The sequence below is a fragment of the Leptonotus elevatus genome, chromosome 10 (genome assembly GCF_054856555.1).
Source record: "Leptonotus elevatus isolate MCC_2025b chromosome 10, RoL_Lele_1.0, whole genome shotgun sequence".
NCBI classification, from domain to species: Eukaryota; Metazoa; Chordata; class Actinopteri; order Syngnathiformes; family Syngnathidae; genus Leptonotus; species Leptonotus elevatus.
This window is the reverse complement of record NC_141248.1, coordinates 13,697,041-13,709,968: the sequence shown is the minus strand read 5'-3', so window position 1 is coordinate 13,709,968 and position 12,928 is coordinate 13,697,041. Positions and strand designations below refer to the sequence as shown.

At 39.7% G+C, this 12,928-nt stretch overlaps 1 protein-coding gene across 1 annotated transcript in view; it reads right to left on the bottom strand.

The window, feature by feature from the left end:
* Positions 1 to 6,602: 6,602 nt before the first annotated feature.
* Positions 6,603 to 12,928, bottom strand: part of eefsec (eukaryotic elongation factor, selenocysteine-tRNA-specific) — a 61,659-nt gene continuing 55,333 nt past the window's right edge. Inside the window, exons 7-8 of the transcript XR_015096236.1 lie at positions 7,736 to 7,813; positions 6,603 to 7,229 (exon numbers count right to left, since the gene is read on the bottom strand). The gene's annotated coding sequence lies outside the window, so the exon portion shown is untranslated. The remainder of the gene's footprint in view (positions 7,230 to 7,735; positions 7,814 to 12,928) is intronic.

Here is a 12,928-nt window from a genome sequence, read left to right as displayed (position 1 = left end):
TAACCTGAGAGTTCCACGTTCCGTCTTCTGCCATTCATGACATCAACACAGTTTGGACATCACGGCAAGGAGACGTCGGGGACGTGATGAACCAATGGGACGGAAGCGGCGTTATGAGAGGTCTCATGAAGACATGAGAGGAGGAAGTCAAGCTAGCTCAGGTTTCAGTGTTTTCATGCTTCATCCCCATTACAGTAATGTGCCGGGCCCACTTAACAGGAGAATAAAAGGCCTGTGATACGCACAATAAACAGCATTACACGATGAATGAGAGTATAAGAGGCAGACTGTTAAATGTACTGACCCAAACTACTCCCGGCGCCTTTCTACACACACAGCCCTGTGCGTCGCCTAACTTCATTAGCCATTCCTCTTAGCGAGCACAGCCAATTGAAACCTAATTACCACACCGGAGTCAAATTAAAAGCTTTTGCTCGCAATGACTGCAATCCATCTCGTGACAAAAAGTGTTAAAGCCTCCACTTTGCACGGGAACATCTTCATCGACGCTTCCTTTCAAACGCTCCAGCAGCTGCTTTCAGAGTCACGGCATAATATACCAATCGCACCTTTGAGACGTACAATAGCAAAGGAATAACCAGCCATTATTTGTTTCAATGTCACCTTTGGGGTGAAAGGTCACTGTTTTGCCATAGACTCGAAGTAAAAGCTAACAGGTGACCTTACTTTAAGTGCGTGTAATTTTGTAACTTTTGATTGACATCGTCGGAGAATGTTTATTATTGTAGTTTTGGTTTATAGTGCATCATAATGAGAGTTGTCATAACATTGTAGATAGGATCTAGTATGAAAATGATATACTTCAAGCCAGGATTATTTAAACAGAAAAAAAAATATGTTAGAAATAAGTATGCTCTATTCTAAAATAAATGTTAGATATAAAAAAAAATACTAATAAGAATTATGGGAGAAATTTATGTTTTTGTGTCAAAGGTGCAACTTAACTTAACTTAACTCATTCACCCCCAGCCATTTTCACTGAAGCAACCCCCTTCGCTCCTGGCTGTTTTACTGGATTTTGACTGATTTTGCAAGGCCCACAGAATATTGCGTTCTATTGCTATAAAAACATGGAACCTACCAAAAAATATCTGTTTCCTTTTTTCAGAAATTAGTATTAGAATATAGCTAAGTTTCATCATTATTTACAAATCTGTTTAAAGCAGTGGGGGGGAAGAGCTTTTTGCAACATGGCCCTGGTTGAGCTCTTATACTCTGCTGCCACCTGCTGGCCGTTTTTGTAATAACTACCATTGCTTCAAGTGTTCTCTTCAGTTCAAAGGCTGCATCAAAGCCGGCTGTATGTGCTACCATACTTTTGTGAACATGGTAATATTTAAAATAGAACGTATTTATACGTTTTCGGGAGCAAATTAGTTAAATGATGGAAGGGGCCACAATTTGTCATCTGTGCTACTGGGGGGTCACATAGGACCACACACTTTCTAACCAGGTGTATGACAAAAATGCCATTTTAAATATGGACCAAATATATACATACATGCAAAATGCATGCTGTTGATACAGTTCATTTTTCAAGGATTTCTCAATGCATGTATAAAGGATTCGCTATTTAACAACATAGGGTTTGAAACAAACAACAAAATAACCACACACTGCAATTCCTATTCCGATACAAAAGGCTCTCTTTGCATAAAAATTACCATTCAAGAACGGCACAAAACTGCTCAACAGCCAACCAACATAAAGTGCAAGAACTCATTTTGTGTATATTTTCACAAAAATCAACTCACTCAAAATTGTAATATTATTGAGGTGGTGATATATTTGTCATTTACTATGTTTAGCATACCAAATCCACAAAAAATGCCATGTCTGCCACCTAGTAGTGAATGGTGATATTGCAACTTAAAACTATGCAGTGGAACCCTGCTATTAGTAGGGAATAAGGATCGGACTGGCACGCAAATAGCGGAAATCTGTTTATACTTGACGCCCATTGAAATGCATTGGGGGAAATAAACTGATAAACCTTCAATATACATTTTCCACAGAAAATACAGGGGTTTACCAAAGAAACAAAATGTTGGAAAAATGTTGGGGGGGGGGGGGAAACTGGGAAGAAAATCTTCCTTTAGTAAACCAACATCAATTTATAATTTTTTTGATAGCGGTTATCCTCATTAGGGATGAGAGTGAGCTGGAGCCCATCTCAATTTTGGCTGAAAGGCCAGTCAATGCAGACTGTTTTTTTTTTTTTTTTTTTACATGTGAGAAAATCTACACCTGTATTTAGATCCTTATGATAACTTAAGAGGTTCTTCCTCTATGCAGGTACTGTTGTGTTGTTATTATTTTGTTTGTTTATTTTTGCATAATCCTACTAACTGACTATTTACTATATCGACACCTTAAAATAATGGGCTGAGTTATTTTTTTCAGATTTTTCAGGACACAAAAAAATCTCATTTGCATCATGAGGAGACGTTTTGCAGAAACTAACAAATGACTTTTATTTAATTCAAATGGCAAAAATAAAAGTGGCCCTGAAGTGAATAAGAGTTAAAGTTTCTAATTGGTGGCATTACAATGTCAGTAATACAGTTTTAGCCACACATATTACAAATATAAGAATAGACACACAAACTACTGTTATTCCCAGAAATGATTATGTCCAAAGAATCTAGGTCCATTATGGAAAACAAAGCCTGACTGTATGTGTTATTCCCATGTTCTCTTCCCCTGTAATTGCTCTTAGTAATTAATAATGGCAGGTATCCGTTACATATCAGATGTTTGGGCCAGCGTATAATCCAATGATGTCTTCCTTTAAGAGATAATGGATGCCAGGCAGCAAGGTTATCGTGATGGTGGGACACACAAGAGATTGTAAATCACATATTCTCCTTTTTTTTGGTGTCCTTTACGTTGGAATTTCATCCAGGAAATGGAGACCGGCAAACTATGCTGGGAACAAAACTAATCTCTTTAGACTATATTCCAATGTACGTCAAAGATGGTCAATGTAAAAGCGGTTTATGACGAGATTCCATCAGTTTGAGCAGATTGATTATCAATAACCCTCCACCGTGAAAAGCTACCGATGCTCATACATGTTAAGTGAACTCTCCCCTTCGGATTGGGAACGCTGTGCCCTTTAGGAAATGGTTATCGCGTGGAGGGCAAAGTGCTCTTCATTTGAAAGTCTTTATCACCAGTGAGTCTTAGCCAAATGCGTTTGGATTGACAATTGATCAGTGCTGCTCAGTCTGCAGGTACTAATAGCATTAATGTCCTGCTGGCTCCATCACTGTCTTTCTATGCTAATCCATTTAGGCATAATGAAACAGACCCAGAGGGACAGCGCGGGACCTTTTGCAAAACAAATTATTTCAATACACTTTGTGCAAGGTGAGACGTCTTAGAAATGTGTCGCATTTTATTGTATTTACTTTTTCGCGTTCTAATGAGCATCAGCTCAATGAACAGGCCAAGGTTCAATATATTTGCCGATTGTGTGTGGTAATCAAACAGTAAAAAAGTATAAATGAACAACACGTTATATAGCAAACTCAATTTCTTCTGTCGGCTGTACACAAACCGCGGCGGGTGGCGGCAGTTTTATGCAACACCGTAGTTCGTTTGTCATTTGAGTGCTTGCGCCACGCTTTGTCATGCCAACAAAGCTGCTGGTTCTACGATGGCTCATTTTACAGCGGGCTGCTTGTTAGACTGAGTACGCACATGGAAACGTATAGGAAAGATATAAGGAGGGATTGGATCCTTGTAGGTAAGAGACGGGATTAGTCATGTCACCGCTCTGTTTTCAGATGTAAATAAAGCTAATTTGCTTTCATTTGCAAAATGTGTACTGTACATATATATATATATATATATATATATATATATATATATATATAATTTTATTTTATTTATTTTTTTTAAATAAGTGCAACTCGAACATTTTTCTTGCGCACAAAATATGAAAGCAGGAACGCAAATACAGTGTAAACAACAAAAGCAGTAGTGGTCATCCTTAAAAAAATATAAACAGTAGTTTATGGACCATTAGGTGCACCGTACTATTAGGTGCAATATCAATCAAACACCAATCTATAAAAAAATAAAAATTATGCACCGGGTTGTAAGCCACATTAATTGTGTGGTATGATTGTTAGATTTAGTGCAGAGGTGTCAAACTCATATTAGGTCAGGGGCCACATGGAGGAAAATATTTTACCAAGTGGGCTCGACCGGTAAAATCATGGTATATTAACTTAAAAACAATTGGGAGTCCGTTATGCACAGATTTGCAGGCCTGCCAAAAAATAGCGGGGCTCAACTGTAAATACATTGTTCCATAAAAAATTAAAAAAAAAACACACACACACACAAATGCAAATGTAACGCAGCAACACATGGCCCATATCAGTTCTGGGCATTTATATCTACCTGTTTTGCAGATATATCGTTCCCAGAATGCATTGTGTGGCACAGTTAATGAAGTTATAGGACATTAATCCATGTCATATGTGTCTGTGTTACCAGTAGCTGAATGTGTGTTATATTCAACACGTTTACGTTTGATTTATGTTGATGTAGGTTTTTTCTTCTTCAACAAAACTTAACTTTAGGTCGCGTGTTTAAAAATTATGGCATCCAAGTCAATTCCCTGTACAAGTTGCATTGCTCATCTGAGGATTGCTTGTGAAATTACAAATTTGTATGTTTTGATTTTGGCCGTCTGATTAATTGGTCCGACCCCTTTGTGGGCATAATCCGGCCCGCGGGCAGCGCGTTTGACACCCCTGATTTAGCGCTATTATGCTAGGTTGAGACCGGACACAAATATCGGGTAGCGCCGCATCTCGCTTGCTTTTGTTTGCCGTGTAACTACATGAAAGTTGCTTCGAGCGGAGGAGGGGATCCTTCAACAGATGAAAACAAAAGTTGAAGCATTTGAAGGAATTTGAATTAAAGACGACAAACTGAAAAGTCGACATGGCTGACTGCATGACAAGGCGCACAGTTGATTTTTTTATTTAGAAAATTAAAGAGTGCCCCTAGGTGTGAAAAATACAATAAATATTTTAAGACTTGTAGTAGGTGTGACCGCTTTATTACTCAGTTAAGAGTCCCTATCCCTTGTTCCCCTCGTTGTAGCATCTTTAAAAAAAAAAAAACCCTAATCACCTTTTTTTGCCTGCTTAAAAGTATGTCCATGAGTTCAGTTACTGTCGCTCCCATGTGAAGTACCATCAAGGCTATCCCTTAAAGTGTTGGTGCGCGGACACCTGTCAGACGCGGGTGCGTACGGGAAGCAAATCATGCAAAATCTTCATTAACATAACATCACATCCATCGCTTATCTGCTTTTCTTCTTATGGAAACATCAGATAACAGGGTATTTTATATCACGCTATATTGGAAACGGTTTCTCGCTTTGCATCAACTAAATTTAGCTCCAGCTTATCCTAAACTTGCATTGACAAGGTTTTATACTTTTGACTGATAATGAATCACTAGGGGAATTTTGATATTAAATTAAATAGGTGCCTATTTGATTAAGACTGTTTACGCTAGAAAATTATTGTAGTTCATTACAAGACATGAAACCGGACGATTACCTTCACTATTTATATATTCTCTATTTCTATATTTAACTACAACAAAGGACTTCTCAAAGTAAGTCAAGATCACAGTGAGGTTTTTGTGTACCGGCACCTTACAACATATCATAGGTACCATCAAAAAAGGAGAAAGGAGTTCCACTCCTATTGGCCCAGAGAAAATGAAATTTGGTCTTCTTAAAGATCAATTTACACAACATTGAGAAGACTTTCATCATTCCTGCCAGGTTATCAGATCTCTTTAAAACCACCAAGTATATTTTTTCAATGGATTAGTTTCCCAATAAATGACACTTTGGCTACTAACATTTAGAAATATTTACAAGCACTTCTTTCCTCCAATTCATATATCAGAGTGTAGTGGGAAACCTCCCCTGAGACACATCCAACAGAGGTGAGCGTCAGAGTCAACTTGCCAGCGGCGAGCTGCCACCCATGATGGCCGCTGCTCAAATGTTTTTCTCTTCCTCACTCTTCCGTCTTGGTCGCTTTAGGCGGCCTCGCCAGCGGCCAGGTCAGAGCACTGGTGCATTTTCCTCCCCCGCATCTCCTCCTGTCACTCCCTGCTTTCTCCCTCCGCCACGACAGCCAAATCACACCAAGAAACGAGACGAGCCCCAGACAATTAAAGTGCTGGTTCTTTTTTTTTTTTTTTAAGGGGAATAGTCAGGCAAACCTAAAGGACAATTCCCAGGAAAGTCATTACTGTGAACCGATGAAAAAAAAAAATAGTATCATCCAGTAATTGGGTAGGACATGGCTGACTATCACATGGTTCTGCCGCCTTATAATCAGGAATGTGGCGTTCAAGTTAATAAATATGATTCATTTTCCTATTAAGGGCTGCCAATGAGTGGATTATGCATAAACAACTCACTAGTGCACTAATGGAGTGGACATTCAGTTTTATTTGACCTAAAATTTTCCAAATGTGTTGGACAGTTTCACTTAAGGGTGCACTCACTTTTGTTGTCAGGGGATTAGCTATAAAATATCAATTAAGTCACAATATCTGCAGAAATGTAATTTTTCCTCTTCCAATCTGTTCATTTGACAGATGAAATCATGATGAATCATTACAATTGTTTACAAAGTCACATTTATGCAAATCGCTACCTACGAGCCTTTAACTTAAAAAAAAAAAAGACAACCTGTAATAATCTCACAGGAAAAGTCACAGCTGCAAGGCTTCACTTCCACTGGGATGAGTTGAGCTTAGTTTTTAACAATGTGGGTTAAACCGCACACAATCTGGAACAAATCCTCGGCGCACAGACACACACACTCCCACGCGCGCACACACACTTAACACTTGGCCTCTAGCTGGGCGAGCGCTACCACACACTGAGAGTCACATGAAACGAGAGAAGGATATAAAGAGGAGACGGAGGGAGAAGTGCTGTGACATTCAATCAGGCTCGGGATTATCTGCCAAAGATCATGCTTGTCTTTCCGTTTTCCTCCCGTATCTGACGGCCACGTTACCTTTTTCTACATCATAAATGATTCGCACTGCTGCTGAAGCTTCTTCGTCTCGTCCCGTTCTCTCATTGTCATTTGTCCGGAGACGTCGCCGCTGTGCCACAGAGAAGTAACAAGTCGTCAATATAAATGAACCTACGGAAGGAGGGAGAAAGCAATTACAATCTGTTCCTTAATCCCCGGCAGTTTCAAAAAGTCTTAAGATTTAGCTTGTCTTTGCTCAACTTGTATGTGTGTGTGTGGGAGAGCGCTAATCAGGATATAGTGAACAGGGATCACGTCTACCTTTCAAAGATCGGGATAACACGTTTAATTAATCCAATCACAGGCGCTTGAATCTCCATTCAGAGAGAACGGAATCATTGAAAAGCCCTGTTTCTTTTCTTCTTCTTTTTTTAAAAAAAAAAGGGGGGGACAAAACAAGAAGAGAGGGATGAAGGGTGCCGAGCGGGTGTCAAGAGGAAAGTGACGTGATGGAAGAAGAAGAAGAAGCAGCGAAGGGCAGGTGCTGGCCCTGGATTATTCCCCACCTTCAAGCAGAGGAATTAGACATAGCGGTGGGCGAGGGAGGCTGATAGTTTTAACAGAATGGAGTCCAGATAAGGAGCAGAGCGGGCCCGGTGGAGGGAGAAGTTAATTACCTGAGCAGAGGGCATGCAGCGAGAGGTGATTGGAATGAGGGATGGGGAGATATCTCACATGGCTTCCCCTCTACAGCCCTGGATGCATACAGAAATAGACATTTAATGGAGGTTTGTTGGTCCTCCCAACACCACTGAGCACCTTGGAATATTAAACAGGAATCAAGAGACAAACGCACTCCCACGGAGCTTCACAAGGAAGGTGTGAGGCATAAGGCATACTGTGCAGAAATAATGACAAATACATTTGGAAACATTCACTAGACACAACATTAGGTACACCTGCTCATTCATGTTATACCGTCAACAATCCTTTTGTGTGTGTGTAAGAACGTAGATGTTAACAGAAAACCCCACCTGACCTGGTAAAAAAATAAATAAATAGAAAAAAAAGTGTTAGTGGCAAAATGCTTTTTATACCTATACATGATTGTATGCGCTTTGGGAGAACAGTTCTCAGCTAATAGCAGTGAGTGCTCGAATAGTACTGTTAGCTTACGGTACAATCATGCCAGCTTCAGGTGGAAATAATGCCTATGAATACATTCAACTGTTTTTGTAGATAAAAGGATCTGTACTTTACCTTAAACACTTAAATGTCCATCGAGCAGTATTTCTCTATCACAGTTATTAATTTAGTCGCACACCTGTGCGTAACTGAATGTCTCATGAATCTGGCATGTTCTTATCGGTTAGCAAGCTAGCTTGAAAAATAGAGCTGAGATATTATCAAGGCTGTGAGCTCATCTTGTAGCCAAGTGACCGGCCACAGTTTGGCTTTCAACAGGCTAAGTTAGCTAAGGGTCGAGTTAGCTATAGCCTTTAGCTTAGCGAATGGCCGCCATCACAAGCTGGCTGTGTTATGCCAGCTAACAATTTAGTGTTTTTTGTGGGAAACCGTTTGCCGGCTGGGTTTGAGAATAATCCTCAGAGGTGTTCGAGCTGCTCGTGGGAGTCCTGAATACGCTTGCCCAAGGACACGGCGAGTTGACGGCTGGAGGTGATGAGGTCCCGGTGCACGGCGTTCTAAACTGCATTCGTGAAGGTCGAGAGGGAGCTCATGGTGAGCTTTTCAGATCTCCCAAGAAGTTATCTGTTACATGTTAACTTTGAGTACAAGCAGAGAACTCCTGCTACGCATAATGTAATAGAAGCAAGAAAAATATAAGAATAAAAGTTTATGTTGGGAAGATGTCACAAATTTGTCTAATAGGTGTGTGCATTCAATCAGCCTAAAAAACATGTTTTTGGAATGTGGAAGTAAGCTGGAGCAGAAAAGTCACACGAGTCTGCAGCGAATATTTTGAAATTCGCCTCAGGGACCAATAAAGTGTTTTGAATCGATTGCATCTTCATCCATACTGCCCCAAATTAACAACAGTTTGTGAACAATAAACTTTTGTTTTCAGTTTGTATCATGTCACTAAGAAAAAGGTACAAATCTACCTTTTGATACAGATGTCATTAGATTGTGCAGGTGTACCTACTGTTGTGACCAGCGAGGATATGTATTTTTTTACGAGTATCGGCCAGGCCGAAGAGGAATGCAGAATGCGAAAAGTAAAGGACACGAGAGGGGAAAGGCAAAGCAGCGTTCCATTAATAGAGCAAACTTCAGAGCCAAATTACTGAGGCGCCGCCGAGATAGCGATCAGAGCGCCCTGAGTCTGTTAACGCAGCGCTCGCTACATTTACATCACCATCATTACAAGCCTTATCACTCACATCATTCAAAGCAGCACATGAAGTGCATTGAAAAGCTGAAATGGAGCAACATTAGTTCACATCATTAGAGGTGAGCTGCTGGTCAGGTCCAAAGTTGTTACGCACGGCATGAGAATAGATAAAAAAGTACATATTTTAAGGCTCCACTCTTGTCCTTTCAAATGAGGAACTGGTAGAGCCGAGAACCTTCTGTGATTGGTCCCCACAGACTGGCCCCGCGGCTCATTCGCTGGCTGGACTGTAATTTTGTTAAGGGCATGGGTTGCTTCCTGTGCTGGCTAAACATGTCTGCGCAAATGAGGTTTGGGATGCCTAAGGGGAGCGGGTTGAATGAAGGGGGGTGGGGGTGGGGGGTTCTGGTAATGGAGCCAGTTGAACAGGGGAAGGAGGGAGGACAGGGATGCGGAATGAGGAAGCCGGGCCGTGGTAATGGAGCTTCAATGAAGTGGAGATGCAGCGGCATCAAAGTTGCATTAGCTTTGATTAACGGGCCTGCTTTGAGTTTCGGCCCGAACATTTCCAGACGTCAAACAAAGCTGACCCCGGCGGGCTGAGGGCTGTGTTCTCGCTGACCCTGAGGGTCACTAGCAGGCCTAATGTCTCACACGAAGCAGAACAAAAACAAACCGAGCACGGCCGTCAACATCTGAGAGGAGCTTTGACTCAAAAGGGGAGATGCGCATCTTTAACTTTGTAAGTATTCAATGAAAACATCATCAATGGAACCTTTATCCTTGGAACACAACTGGTTAAAAAATATAAATGTTCAAACTCAATTTATCTTTTACTGCGCTAGTTTACAAAGAGGTCTGGATTAAGAACCCACTTTATGTATTTTGCTTTTAGACGCATCATATTGAGTCACCCATCTATGTCCCACTCCATCCAAATCCAGAGGTGGCAAATCCTGGTCCAGAAAGTAAAAACCCTGCCACAGTTTGGCTTTAGCCCCTGATGCTGGCTAGCTAGCTAGCCCCCTAGCAGGTAAACAAGCACCATGGGAGCTAGCCAGGGAGCTGGTTAGCTAGCAACTGAAAGTAAAAACAGTTTGGCTTTAGTCCCTGATGCTTGCTATCTATAGCTAGCTAGCTCACTAGCAGGTAAACGAGCACCATGAGAGGTTGCTAGGGAGCTAGCTAGCTAGCACCTGGGGCTAAAGTCAAACTGTGGCAGGGTTTTAACTTTCTGGACTTGGATTTGCCACCTCTGTCCAAATCTAAAAGAAACATATTTTATTTTGTTTGCCTAGGACAGGGGTCTGCAACCTGTGGCTCTTTAGTCCATTTCCTGTGGCTCCCTGTGGATCTCTAAAAAAATATATATATATATATATATTTTTTTTAGATAAAATATTCTTCAAATGATTTAATGATTTAGATTTTTTTTTTTTTTGTTTAAGGAATAGCTAAATATTCAAAGAATGTCCAAGTTTGTAAATTTTCACTAAGAGAGATTAAAGGTGAAATTCACTAAAAATGTCCAAAAAGTGACCATAAAATATCCAAAAACAAAAGAAGAATGGCAAAAAATTACCATAAAATGTTTTTGGAATTGCTTCCCAAAAAAGTCAGAAATAGATTTTTTTAAATGCAGAAAGGAAAATGGTCAAAAAGTGACTAAAATATACAAAAAGAGAAAAGAAGAAAATTACCAAAAATAACAAGAAAATTGAAAAAAGGCACAAAAAAATATTTTAAAAAATAACAATAAATCTATGCCCCACTCCATCCAAATCATATCATGTCCTAACAATGACAGTTAGAGGCCCCCAGGAGCCCGTATTCCCGCAGGACCGCTGCTACTCCACCCTCTCCAGGCCACTCTCCCCTCCACAGGCTCCAATAGCCCCTCGCAGGCTCTTAATCGGATTGGTCACAAGTTAACTCCATTACGGCAGAGCAGCGAGGCACTTGATGCGCTTGAGTTGTTGGCAGTAATTTGCTCCTATTAGCAGCTTTTACTGAGAATAAGAACCACCGCGCAAACAAGCTTCTAAGCAGCATTTTGGGGCGTGGTTGGGTGCTTTGTTTGTTTGTGTAACCATGTCCATAAAAGGGTGTTTGTTTCAGTGGGGGATTCAATTTGAGGGGTCAAATCTAATCAGGGGACGCGGGAGTCGTGCAGGGCAATGGGTGTCAGAGAGTGGAAGTCTCAGGTTACCCTAGAAGTGCTGCAGTGAGAGGCTGAAGTGTACAGTCATCACAATAATATAATTTGTAAGCAGACCCCCCCCCCCCCCAAAAAAAAACAACAACAACAAAAAGCATAATGCTGACATGCACCAATTTAGGAAGGTTCCTTTGTAATAGTGATTAGGCAGCCTAGTAAGGTTTTTTTTTAATATATATATTTATTTTTTTCTAAAATAAATCTATTTAATTTTGTTTGCTTAGGACAGGAGTCTGCAACTTGTGGGTCCCCGCGGATCTCTAAAAAAATTATAGAAATTTATATTTTTTGGTACATATAAAAAAAATTAAATAAAATATTATTTAAATGAATTAATGATTTAGATAAAATGTCAGAGTCCACGTTTTTAAGTTTTCACTAAAAGAGATGAAAGGTAGGTATTACCTAAAATTGTCCAAAAAGTGACCATAAAATGTCCCCCCCAAAAAAGAAGAATGGCAGAAGATTACCATAAAATGTTTTGGAATTGCACAAAAAAAAGAGGCAAAAATTGATTTTTAAAAAAATGCTGAAAATAAAATGTTCAAAAAGTTCAAAAAGTAACTATAAAATATACAAAAAGAGAAAAGAAGAAATCTAGAAAATTACCATAACATGTCCACAAAATTGCCAAAAATTTAAAGAAAATTTATAGCAAAAAGACACAAAATAATCTTAAAAAATAAATAAATAAAGCTTTAGTAAATTACTGTAACATGTCCATAAAATTGCAACAACAAAAAAATGACAGAAAGGCAGAAATGTATGAAAAACAAAGTATGAAAAAAAAATATATATATATATATTTTTTTTTTAATACCAAAACAGAAGAGGAAAGGTAGAAGAAAATGAATGTCTACATATTGATTGTGGTGCAGCTCAAATGAGCTCTTGGGCCCTCAGTACATTAGACTAACACAAACACTGTTTCATTCATCACAATCTTCAAATGTTTTTCGGCTCCAGACACATTATTTGTCACTTATTTGGCCTAAAATGGCTCTTTTGACAGTAAAGGTTGCTGACCCCTGGCCTAGGACATGCAGTTACTCAAATATGAATAATTTAAATGATACCAAATTTTTAAGGACAGCCTGTACTTTTAAAGGAAACAACCCAGGCCTTGCCAGAACTGAAACCAGGCAGTAACCTTCCTACAACCATAAAGCACTTTGTTGGAGTTTGTTTTCTGACTTTTAAAAAACGGATACTTTTGTCCAGTTTATTGCAAGTAGTAATAATTTGGCTTTAGCTTTTATCCAGGAACATAAAGTGGACAGGGAAGGCAGCTCCAGGTCT